The following is a 13,932-nucleotide window of genomic DNA, read 5'->3' on the forward strand; positions in this document are numbered from 1 at the left end:
AGGAAAATACTTGAAGACCCAGGGTCAAACGTACGAAAAATTTTGAAGGGGTAACGAATACCCATATATTTTTAATTTTAGACTTAATGCTTTATCTGTGTATTATGAAAAACCAATGTCGTTGTTACTCTAATAATAATTAATTAGGCATATAAATAGGTTATAAAAAAATAAAGTACATAGTTAAATGTGATTGATGTACATATTCTAATTTAAAGATAAAACTCGTTACCTTCCTTAATTAATTATAAGTTTTTATTCATATTTTAAATAATCTTAAAATGGTTGCAAATAGGTATATGGATGAGATTTTCCTAATTTAACATTTATGTATGGTAACAATAATGTAATGCATCTACAAATAAAACAATATACCTAGTAGATATTTTGTTATATGTATTTCCTATACTTATACATGACATTATTATTATCAATACATAGATATATTATTGTATGACGTCATCAAACATAAAAGAATGTTGCAAAATTCAAAATTCTATCTACAACGAGAATTGTAAAGTTCAACGAATAGGGAGAGATCCCTCTTCACTTTCGTTCTAATAATAAATTTGTCACAGCAAAACGACTACCCGTCGAACGCAATCTGATTAAAATCAGTGCAACTGTAATTAAAAAAAAAGTAGCAAAAAATCCTCTTTGTTTCGCCAACGAATGTAGATTCGTTACAAGCTTTCATGTCAGGTTTTAAATCAAAAATATCAAAAGACGTAGTCAAATTTCACTATTGTTTCATCGCAACATAGAAACGAAAGGGGACTTTTTACATTTAAACTATTGTCACCAGACTTTTTTTAATTAGAAACACGCGGAGTCATTTTTCATGCATCGCTTGCTGTGTGATTTACCTGCCAGTTACATTTTAGTTTTTTTCAAGTAGTATTTTTTTATCTGTGCAAAAAACGAAGGGGTTAAATTTGACCATATCTCGTTTGAATTAAAATGAATGCAAATAATATACATTATTTTTATATTAAATTTAAGAGCTCATTTAAGTAACTGTTAGTAGCACTGAATTACTACCTAATATTACACTATTTATTATTTCCCGCCAACAACTTCTGCTGTCACTCGATAGTTTTTTTTTGTTTATGGCAAAAGGCGTTTAATAGTATGACAGCGCACTAAATTGGTTTTTTTTTCGCGTGTCTTGTAGTGCTTGTAATGATAGGCGCAGGCTATAATTTCTGTCGTGCGTCCCGGCCCTAGGGCCTAGCCACACTTGCTAATAATATATTTATCCATAATTGTTTTAATTGAGTTGCTTTAACTAATTAACATCCTTTTGCATTCATTTATGGCAATACGATTACAGTTCTTTATTTAAATGTTTGTTTTATTTTGTAAATTATTACTATTGTTACGTTTTATACGTTCAGTTAAGAATTTTTTGCTTAACAAAAACTAAAGTTTTGTTTGTATCTGATGTTATCTCACTGAATTTTTTTGAATATTTCAACTTTAAATAATACAATCTCATCATAAATTAATTTTCTTTATTACTTCTTTCCTGTTTATATTATGATACGATGGTTTTATCATCGTATTATTGCAAGAAAACATAAACATTACAATATTTTGTTACTCATATGAGTTTCAGCGTGCATCAAAAATAATACCTACCTACACTCATTGTTTCCCTTCTTCTAACTAATTCTAGGGCGTTATTCAAGCATATCAACAATTTTAACAAATTAAAATAACGTTTTGTCATTAAAATATCATTTCTCATAAAAAAAGTTAGTTAGCTAAATGTAGACTGTTAATCATAAATCCGAATCATTGCAAGAATACTTCTAAAGCACTTCAAAATTCTATAGACAAAGCAGAATATTTTAAATTTTTAGCGCGGGTTTTTGTCACGCACACATACACATACATCACAGAACAAGGTGGTAAAACAGGTTTTGTTGTTTCTACTCCCCGCTAGATGGCGCTTTAATAAAAAGGTTGTTTTTAAAGTTATTAAGTAATATTTAACACTTTTCATGCAATATTAATAATAAATAAAATATAAGAACTAAATATTATAACCATTTACTATTTTTTATGATATTTTGTTAATAATTATATGTATTGTAGAAAATCTATTTTCATAACTTCAGATCTAGATGGCGCTACTCGTATCAACTGGAATAAGTTATTTACGGTCAAAGTTATTGAAGAAAATAAATTTAATTTCGCCTATATATAATAATTATACTTTTCCCAATAATTGATATGCTCATGGAGAAAATTAAGAAGCACGTTATATTAAATGAACGGATAAACAAGATATATTTTTAATTTCTAATAAGAACTTGGTAAGTTTAATGTTCTTGATGGAATTGAAATCTTATAATACCTATGCGTTATCCAGTAAACATCTAATATTTTAATAAAGGTTTTTATTATTTAAATATTTTATACCGTATGATTTATGTTTATACGATTACTTTAGTATTTTGTAAGAATTTTAACATGATATTTTTCAACATCCAACACATGTTCATAATATTATGCAGTGAGCATATTTACGAATGTTTAAAATCTAATAAGAAAATTTTAATATCTACAGATTTAATACGGAAAATCATATTTATTGTAATATATTGAAAATTTATAAATAAAATTCCTTTAGTATGATAGACAATAAAACAAAACTGTAGTTTGAATAAAATAAAAATTCATAATAATTATAATATTTTACCAACTCTAAATGTGTACGTACATCAAAATCGATCCTTATATTTTTTGCAATATGTTTTGTCTCTCTCACTCTAAGCTCCACCCTTATTTTGGTAGGGACGATCTGCGCAAGAGTTTAATTTTTTAGTTCAATTTAGATGAAGGAAAGAGATAATCAATTTAATGATTTATTAGGAATAGTGTTTATTGAAAAAGTTATTTCCGTGGCACTAAGTGAAGAATTTTCTTATGTAAGTAGATAGTGGGATATTGAAAATGTTTTAGTAGGTAGGATGAAAAAATGTGCAGTGGCGGGGTAAAAGTTTGATGAAAAGGCGGACGGACGATTCACGATATTATTATTATTTGTATATTTTTTGCCTGAAATTGTAAGATTTGTTTACCAAAACTTAAAGAAGATTTATTGCCAATGAATAAGAAAATTAAGTGGGGAATTCAGGTTACAGCTAATGAAACGATTGATATTTAAGATGTATCTGCCAATATTTTATAATTTACAGTATTTTCAGTACATTTTTTTGTATACTTTAATAACACGAAGAAAATATTGTGATGAAAACAATGGATGAAAACCATATTTTCATTTCATAATTAGGTAGGTATGTACCTACCTATTTGAATTTCATTCTTTTCTGTAGATATTTGTTGTAGAAAAGAAAACAATTTGGTTATGTTTTACATTTTTATTGGTATCAAAACACCATACATTCAATTTTTTAAACTTATTTTGGTTTACCTAAATATGGGTTACCTAATTATTAATTATAGGTACCTATTAAAAAATTATACCTAACTACTTAGTACCTATCCATATATGTATCTAGAATTTATTATGTACCTATATAAAAAATAAAATATTCCTATCGATCTGTAAATGATTTGACAACCTAAAAAGGTACCTATAATGCATGAAGAAATAAATTATAAATAATAAATAAATAAAAATTCTTTATTGACAATAGAATACAACATTTTGAAATACTGGAAGTCTCTGATTCCCAAACTAGGTAAAACCTGTATGTCAGGAGTCAGAATTTTAATTTTATCTATATAATTATAATTTTTTTCTGTTTGTTCGTTTATTCCAACTGCACGGACAGAGTTCAATAAAACTTTCTTAGATAGATTTTTCATTGAAGTATTTTGCAAAATATATTACATTAAAATGCTATTCTAGAAAGAGGATTCTTGTCAAAAAATGATTCTAGAAAGACAATTATAGCCATCTCGTAAAGCATGGTTAAACCTAATATAGTTAATAATAATCTTTATTACAAAACAGTACATTTAATCATTATTATTATACATGCCTTTATATTAATTATTTCAATAGGTATCTACCTACATCAGATAGTATGGCGTTCCTTTGTACGAACTCGTTAGCGTGAAGATTTATATCAAACTTATTTACAAGGATTTTATTGTTTTATTGCCTACGAGTAGGATTTTAAATTTTGTATGTACAACGGTTTGAGGTTTTCTATGGAGGAAAATGGTGTAATAAATATAATGAAATATATACCTAAGCACAAAAGTAGTGACGTTTATTTAATAGAGGGCCGATTTTTCAATGCTTGGATAAAACTTACCTATTCGTCGAATAATGAATAAAATTATACCCTTTTTAAAACGTATTCTAATTGCCCGTATTTGACAGTTTACGTGACATTCCTTTTTAAAACGTATTCTAATTGCCCGTATTTGACAGTTTACGTGACATTCGTGTAATACTTTATTGGATATAAGTTTTATCCAAGCATTGAAAAATCGGCCCAGAATGAAGTAAGTATAGTACACAAATTGGTAGTAGGTAGTGATTATTAGAATGGAAAGATGAATGAAAAATTAAGAATGCTTATTTTTTATTTAAACATAAAATATAAAACTGCACGTTTTTATCACAGCCAATTGTAAACAAAATATTGTTAGTTAGTCTTTGTATTGATGTGAGTTAATGAATAAAATATCCTCTCTATTTTATTTTTAGTAGCCTTGCTGTTTGCGACAAGTGGCAATAGTCACTAGTTATTATTCTGTGCTAGTGGTATAAAATAATTTAATTTAGTTTGTTAGCTTTTCCGTGGTTGCATCATGCATGGAAGAGATCGCTTCTAAGTGATAAGGTTACTGATTTTTAGTACATATTTATTATTAAGGTATGGTATGTAGTGTAGGTAGGTAATAATAGTTTTATTAAAATGACATAAGCAAATAAATAACTTTTAAGATATTATTTTATTAAAGGTGATAGGTACTTAATTAAATACAAAAGAATATATATACTTATATTTAAACAAGAAGCAATATTAAATAACCTCAAGAATTAAAAAAATAAGCTAAAATTAAGACCAGATGTTATTCTGAATCTAATATTTTTATAGTTCCAAATCAATAAACAGGTATCGTAAATGACCTTAATCACCAAAATAAATATAGCTAATCTTAATACGTATTGAGATAAGTAATTACTAGCTGTTCCCCGCGGTTTCACCCGCATTGCTCCCTGTTGGTCTTAGCGTGATGATAATTATATAATAGCCTTCCTCGATAAATGGGCTACCTAACACCGAAATAATTTTTCAAATCGGACCAGTAGTTCCTGAGATTAGCGCGTTCAAACAAACAAACTCTTCAGCTTTACCTATAATATTAGTATAGATAGATATGATCAGCATAAATGATAATATGATCAGGATATTTATGTACCTAGAATTATAGGTAGTGTAGGTACATAAGTATATTTTAAACCACATCTGCCTATTAGGTACGTATTCCAATTTTTTAAAGATATATTCAAATAATATACCTACACTAGGATTAGGTATGTAAAATATAAATATAATTTAATTTTTTACTTAATTAACTTACCTACTAACAGTTTATCAACTGTTTTCGAATATCCCAAATTTTGTAGGTATATTTTGACTATTCAAAATTATTTTTTGTAGAGCTGTGTTGAATAATATTTCAGTGTACAAAGATTGCTAAGAAAAGTCTTACTTGCAAAATTATATTATGTCTCTTTGTAAACTCTTTTGTTTTGAATTTATTTTGATACTGTGGAACATCCGTGGAAAAAGTTACAAAAGAGATAATGTAATTGAATATCCATTGCTATTAGAGCATTTTCTTTCTAATTTGAAAGTAAACTGTATTAAGTAAGCTATATTCATAAGGTCCAACAAATAACGTAAAAAACATAAGAAAGTATGATATTGGCATAAGTATATACTTTTCAGTTTTTAACGAAAGTTCGTTGCAAACTTATTCTCAAACAGAACATCTATTTCATTTAAATTCTATTCCATTTCCCTCCATTGCATACAAGGAAAATATAATTTTACAGCATTACCGTCCCCACATAAAACCTTATTACGTGTGCGATTTACGAATTCCAAAATTCTAAATTTTCGCATTCGGAATACGGAATGCTCGTTCATTCAACCCTCAACTGCCAAGTCAAATAAAGACGAAACTTACACACAACATGACATCAGATCATAAGAAGTCATTAGGCATTCGAGTGTACGGAGTACGAACCCTTAATATTCGATAATCTGTACGCGATTCTCATCTTTCCTGCGCAAATATTACGTGTGACATTCGGCTGCGGTCACACTGAGAACAATTGCGCGCGTGACACTTTTCCGCGAATGAAAAAACGTTGTATTAGTGTGATGTAAGGTTGGGATTTCAGTGTGTGGGGTACAGTCAACAAAAACACACGGGAAAAAACCGGGCATCTTTTTGCGTCATTCCCTCGCTCCCCTGCGAGAGGGTGGGGTGAAGAAAAATCCGCGTGGGGTGGGTACCGTGTAGTAGTTTTTCGTTGGAATCACGCGTTCGCGACACGCCGTGTATTGATTTTCCGGCACATGCTTGCCAGGTGTACATGTTTTAAGGCTTATTTGTATTGCTTGATGCTTTTGTTGATTGCAATGTGTTTTTCTTGCATGGTATACTATGATGGTAATTGGTAGATAAACATAACGTTTTAACAAACATAGTTAGCTTTTTAGACATCGTCGATAGCGTGACAATTTTAAGGCGTTATTTTTAATGGATATTATTAAAACCTAACATAAACAGTTAAGAATTATTCAAAATACCTATTATATCATTCCAATTTTCATTTTCTCTGACACCCTATGACGCAGTACTAAATACTCCTTATTTGCTATTGCATGTATTTTTAGTTTTAAATGTCACATCAATGACATTAAAATAAGTATGCTTAAAATTAACAGTAGATCTAAAATCGTTTAACTGTATACAACGATATTTATATAGGTAGTAAATTAAAGTATTATACTAACACTTTTTATAACAATGTTTTTGTGTGTTTTATCATAATTTACTCGCTGTTAAAAACGTTGAGGTCTGTAATTACAATCAATTATATGCTCTTAATTACACACCGCGTATTAAAATACCCCGTCAAAGGTGTAAAATCAGTTACTTAATAAATCTGCGTTTTTGCGACTATAATTATTAAGTATATTCGCTAACCGCCACTAAGCCGTTGATATTATGCAAATGACTCAAAGGTGTTGAAGATTAGCATCTTATTGTGATTCCCGAATTCGTTCCGTGTACTCGTTGTTTGATCGCAATTCGCCACGGACCGGTGTGACGCCAGCTTTACGATGATTCTGGAATGATTTAAAAATTTTGAATATGGAATATGAATTCTTGATGACACGGTGACAGATAATTTAAAATTTATTGATTGCTATTGCTATGTGTTGTATGAGTAAACGAGTTAAATACTTACTTGATAACTAACTTTTCGAACGAATTTTGTTCAAATTCGTTTGTTTGTGAAAATTGTAAAGATTTATTTTTTCCTTATTATTTCGGATTTCTTCGTTTTTTTACCCTTACCGTTCCCAATAGAGTTGAATTCTGCCCATGAGGCATGAACATATAATAATGTTTGTATAGATAAAAACATTGGTAGCTTATTACAATCATTAAACAGAAATAAGATTTTCGAAGTTCCCTGGTTCACGGTTCGTCTTAGTAAATAGTAATAATAACCACTGTGAAGATTCTTGACACTTGTTTATTTTTTAGTCATTAAATGTATATTATTTCTAAGTATATGTTCTAAACGGATAAGTAATCTGTGTGTGAAGAAATTTGTAAACAAATGGAGCTTAAAAAAATTCGCAAAATGCAAATTGCAAAACTATACACATTTTATGAGGTGACACCGTGCATAATTATGCGTACCATTATTAATTTTGCACACACCTTTCGCACCCTTATTACTATAGCTATAAGACCCATTTCCGTATAACAGAATATTGTCAAAGCAACAAAAGTTTCATTGTTTAAGTTACAGCGATTTTGTTTTCGATTTAAATATTTTATACATTTGTATGAGAACCGGTACTTGTGAATAAAAAATTAAATATCAGAATTATGACTGTCTCTTTGTCTTTTAATATATGCAAATGCTTTTGAAGGGTTAGTTTGTGTTTTTTTAGTGTTAAAACATCTACTATTACGTACCGGTATTTTTAAGATATTTTTTTGGGTTTTAACCAATTGGTTAAGGTTTTTAAGTATTCACATTTCAAATAGCATAATGCTGAATTAGCTCAAATAATCCCAAAAAAGAGTAGAACCTATCAAATAAAGTTTTCTCTTTAATTTTTAATTTTTTTAAAGCATAAGATGCAATTGATATTTTTGGTTTTATGGCATTCAAGCATAAGATGCAGTTTATATTACAAAAAAAAATATCGTTAATTTCGAATGATGCATGATTCGATTGAATCTCTATTAAGAACAAAGCACAATAATTAAAAAACTGAATAAAAATTGAGAATCGAACCCAAGACTTAAAGACCTCCTCTACCATTTAAATAGGAAGAAAATAATCCGTCGTAAATAACACGCAAGGAGCGAAGACGGCCATATTTCACTTACTCACGATAGATTTAACCGAATAAACTTGTCCGTTGACAATTTATTTTTGAGCATTTTTCTTACTTTAAATACTTATACTAAAATTAGATGTAAAATATCGTTTGTTAGTGAGTACATACTTAGTAATATGTATTTTGGTTCGGAACGATTTGATACTAATTTAAATTGCACTAACTAAGTACCTACCATTTTTTTGAATATATTGAGGTTATCTTTGGTTTCTATTCAGTTAGGTCATAGCTGCAAAGATGTTAAAAGTTATGTACCTACTCGTAGGTATGTTAGACAGTTGTCTCATCAAAAAGGCTGAACAATTTTAGATATCACGGATTATTTCGACGTATTGTCCATACTACCTATTAGTGATTTAATTGTTGAATTTTTCTGAATTAATAATTTATGCAATGCACAAAATATAGCTAATTAAAAATGTAGGTGAAAGTAATAACAACATTTTTAAAATGACAAATATTACTCCTACAGGCAATCGAACCCGCTACCCCATAATCAATATTCTAATCAATAAATAATAGATGAAAATAATTTATTCAAACCCATTTTTATTATCTGCCAACTGTTTATTTTATTTGTTACGAACAATGCGTGTATTGATATTATAATATCAGCAATTAATCTTGTACTTTTGCTACAACTGATTATCACCCACTTCAAAGTCACATCAAATATGATACATTCGTTTTTATTGTCTATGCGAAATACATTCAAAGCATGCAACTGTAATTTTTTGTTAAAGTGAATTAATGATTTTCAAATATAAAGAAGTCTACGTAATTTTTCAATATAGTTAATATTTTATTATTATAGTACAATACTAAAAAGTAAAAATACATTTCTTCATACTTTAATAACATTTTTTTGACTAGAATTGTTATTTTTACATTCTATATATTACGATTCTAAAAATATAAAACTATTCAAATATCATAACTGTTTATTCGCGTCTTTCATTTCGTATTTCTAGAACATTCTTCGATCCGTGGGAAGATACCTTCAACAAACATTTATCACATACACAAAGGATAAACTCAAAATATGACAGCGCACCAAAAATATTTAATCTCATTACCATACATAGATATTCCAAACGCCATAGATTACAGAATCAATAGACGCGACAATGTTGCCGTGCGAAAAGTCATTTCCAAAATCTAACCCTCCAAGACGGTCGGACTAAAAATGACATAGACATGCAAATACATATTCAAATGAACCATTTTGTACCAGGATGCGGAAGAGCAATTTTGACACTCGGAAGAATAACCCTTTTTCTTTATTCAAATCGATGTCTTAGATAAAATAGTTGTATAGATAATAGAGGTTTTTTCTTAATAACGCGTTAATGTATTCATGGATTTTGTGGGAACGCAATGTTTTGTACGTGAGAATCTTTGTGATGGCTAATCGATGGGGTCGGGTGGAAAGCTGTGTCAACATAATATGCTAATTTATTATTAGTTTCTTGGAGTACTTGATTGACTTTTTTCGTTTTATAGAAAGTGGATTATCTACAGTTTAATACACCTAGTGTGTTTGCAACATTATTGTAAATTTTCTAAACTGAAATAGTCTTGGAATTTTCATTTTGTTAATTTATTTTAAATAGCAATGTATCTTATCTTCAGCATCGCAAGCTAATTTGTTACTAAATATTTAATTAGGATATTGTTGTTCCATTTTCAAGCCTCTTCATATTTTTAACATTCATTGTCTATATATTTATAAACAAAATTGTCTAAAAAATATTTGAATTAAAAATATTTTTTAAAGTGAAACTTTTATTACATCGTCTTAAACTTTTTGGTCTGTGTAGCGCATGTCGCGTGTATCGCGGCTGCCGAGTAGGTATCTACTCGGCAGCTGACCGTCACGCGACATGCGCTACACAAAGCAGTGTTCGGAACCGTTCGAACAGTTTCACTTTTACCGTGGTTTCATAAAACCACACAACATTTTTTTTAATCCAATAAAACAAGCATTTAAACATAAAAAATATTTCGTTAACATTGAAACGTCTAGTTCAAACGTAATTTCAAATCGAACGTCTTCAACCCTTCCGCGTGCATTCAAATTCAAATGACCGAGCACCGAGCAGGTGTGGGTTCGTGATGTCTTTGAAAGAATTTCCGTTCCAGCCAGTGTTTCTCTCTATAATTTTCTTAAACGTTCTTTATTTTAAACAAAGAGATATTTGTTTTTTGGGGATCTACCTACTGTATTTGATATTAATTGTTTGTTTTAAAAAATTTGAGATTTGAGATTGCGACGGTAAGCTTTAATAACTCAGGCCCCGATTATCTATTTTCTTTTCATATACTGGTTAAATGTTATTATGCATATTTAACATATTAGGTAACCAATTGTAGAATGATGATTTGCGCTTTTCAATTAAAATCATACAACCATTGTTTTTGTTCAATCCTACATTAAATTTTAAATTAATTTTTTGTAACTTTATACTAACGTCTAACGCAGAACATTCTCGTCGTATTTAAATACGTTACAACTGAAATCTTTGTTTGTCGTTACATTGTGCATAAAATAATACCACACCTGGGTCAAAAAGACCGGTCGTGATTTCGTCACATCCGCGCCTAATTTGCATGCAAAGGGTTAATTCTTCGCGATTATTTGAACTCACGCATTTTTAATTATTCAAGGGGCAACACAATGTATTCTATTTTTAAAAGTTCAAAATGTCGCGAATGTTTGAAAAGATTCTCAGTGTGCGATTGAATTTTGTTGAGAGTGCATCTTGTGTAAGTGTTATTTATTTGATAGTGACGTTTTAGCTTTTGTTTTTAAGAGCCAATTTAGTCACACTATTTGACGGTTAAGTATTGCTAACTTATTACGTCTTTGTTAAATACGACTAAATTTAGATCTAAACGGTTTTAATTATCTATCTGATAGTTATCAGCGACCTCTTTTTGTAAGATTAATAATAAATCAGCATTTAAAATCCGAAGCCACGTTCGAATATAATCAAATTGCGAATCCTCGAAGTCAAGCAAGAGTAGTGACGTAGCCATGCATCACAGATAATGATTGGATTTGCCCCGCCTACGTCATCAATCACTAAGAACGAGCGGGTGGTAAACCAACCAAATTGCGGAGACCCCTAGCGTTCCATACGTGTCGCGTGGTTGTTTGCATTTTTATAACAACTTTCGCAAGAGGGAGGTTTTGCGAAATGGTCGCATTATAGGGAGGTAGGTTTTTCCAAAGCTATTGTGTCTTGTTAGGCCCTCTAATGTCTTGGCTGGTTGGATGTAAGTAAATTATGTTTTTTCGACGTGTGGGGTAAAAATGTTCGCGTTTTCGTTGATTTACTAGATGCTAGTTATAATAGGATTTTGTCGTGCGCTGAATAGATATTTTTATTTGATTTTTTTAAACTTTTAAGTTATTTTTTAGAACGCTAACATTTATGTGCGTTTTTATTGGTAGATAGTTGAGTCTTTACTAAAACTTAATACGGACTTGCAAGGGTAATTAAAATTGGTTAAGATATTAGCCGGAACGAACAGAGGAACATTTTAATACTTATTTGTATTGTGCAAGTAAGTATTAAATAAAGTAATAAAGTTTTTATATAACAAAAACAGATTTTTCAATTTAATTTACATTAAAATATAAATTCTACATTAACAATCACTTTTCGAACGCTCGTATCATAATTGTTAATATTAAAAAATTGTAACTTGTAAAATATAACTTTTATTACGATAAAGTAATAAGGGAAAGGTGCTTATGGGGAGGAGGGGGAGGGGGGGGGGGGGTAATCCTCCTTGAGGCCTCGGAATTGTGCCGATGTAAGAGGATTACTGTGATGTATTTCGTGACAATATTAGCTTGTAGATGTATTTTTCAAAAACTATAGCCTAGATAGAATAATTATATTATCTATTCTATAGCGTTTTAATAAGCTACAGTTGATGCTTTTTTTTCAATATATTAACGACCTTTTTGGTTGATCGCGCTGATTTTATTAGGAACTTCTGGTTACTTATTAATCTGTGTTACTGATTCGAATTGGAAATTTTCTTTTATGTTAACTAGATCATTCATTTTTTATTATTTAGAGAAAAATAAAATCGCGTAATATAATCATAATTTTATTAATTAGGTAATCAATAAAACCGAAGCAGCTTTGAATAATATTGAAATTAATTTCCTAGAATATAAATTAAAATTGCTATTATGTACGTTATCTACGTAAAATATTTTTGGTAGTTATTTAACTTACCTAAGTACGAAAAGGTTCATTTCCTAACAGTATACTGAAATGGGTTGCAATATAATTCGTATACATAATATAAAATATAAAAGCAATATAAATAAGAAAGAGGGTATGAGATCCCACAAATCTCCTCCGAGTAATATCTTTGAGAAAAATAAATTCGTAAACCGTGAAGCACCTGACGTGTATTTATGTATGGGGGCAAAGCGGCGTTGCAAGGAAACGTTTTTATATATTTTTAAGAAAAAAAAAATTTTTTGACACATAACATTGAAAATTGTGAAACGATATGCGATATATAATGCATTATGTTAATCACTTTATCATTTTTTATTAGTTCTAATTCATAACAAATGAAATATTCGTTGAATTGTTTTGTAAAAGTCCAGGGATTTTAAAAATGAGTAATTTTTTTACATCTTGTTGTTCTAATTTAGAATTTAATCTTGGCCTTTCGTATGCGTTCCATTCACGCCGTTATATAAAACAAAATGGCGTATAACAGTTTCAGACTCCAGTGTACGGAATAAGTTTGGGATGTTACATATGTATTTTTCTCAATTATACCAATAATTACCTACTACTCTAAAAAATCATAAAACTAGCACTACCTAAATTTAGTACCAAACTCAACTACTTTTCCTTTTCCCCGTACATTATGACCGTACCCTTACCGTATTTCCATACATATGAGGTAGCGGGATGAAACTGTTAGCGAAACGATCCGAAGCTTGCTTTATTTTTGTTTTTCCCGCTTTGTCTTAGCGTCCCTTTGTAAGGTAAGCGCGGTCTAGTTAAGTTCTGGATCTTTTATGTAATAGGAATTGGTGTACAATTTTTCTTGGTATGAAAGTTTGTGTGGAAATTTTGGTGATAGGTTGTAGGGTAAACTTAGTTCTATAATTTAGTTACAATAGTTATTTGGCCTAAAATATGTACCGATTGTATTTCTATTTATGTAACACTGGCCCGCGGCTTGGCTAAAACCTAATAAATTCCTCTTTCTATTAAAAAAAACTGCATCAAAA

This window comes from Colias philodice, chromosome 12 (genome assembly GCF_061535455.1).
Source record: "Colias philodice isolate Cphi_HAF_F1 chromosome 12, ilColPhil1 Martin Lab GWU primary, whole genome shotgun sequence".
Classification (NCBI taxonomy): Eukaryota; Metazoa; Arthropoda; class Insecta; order Lepidoptera; family Pieridae; genus Colias; species Colias philodice.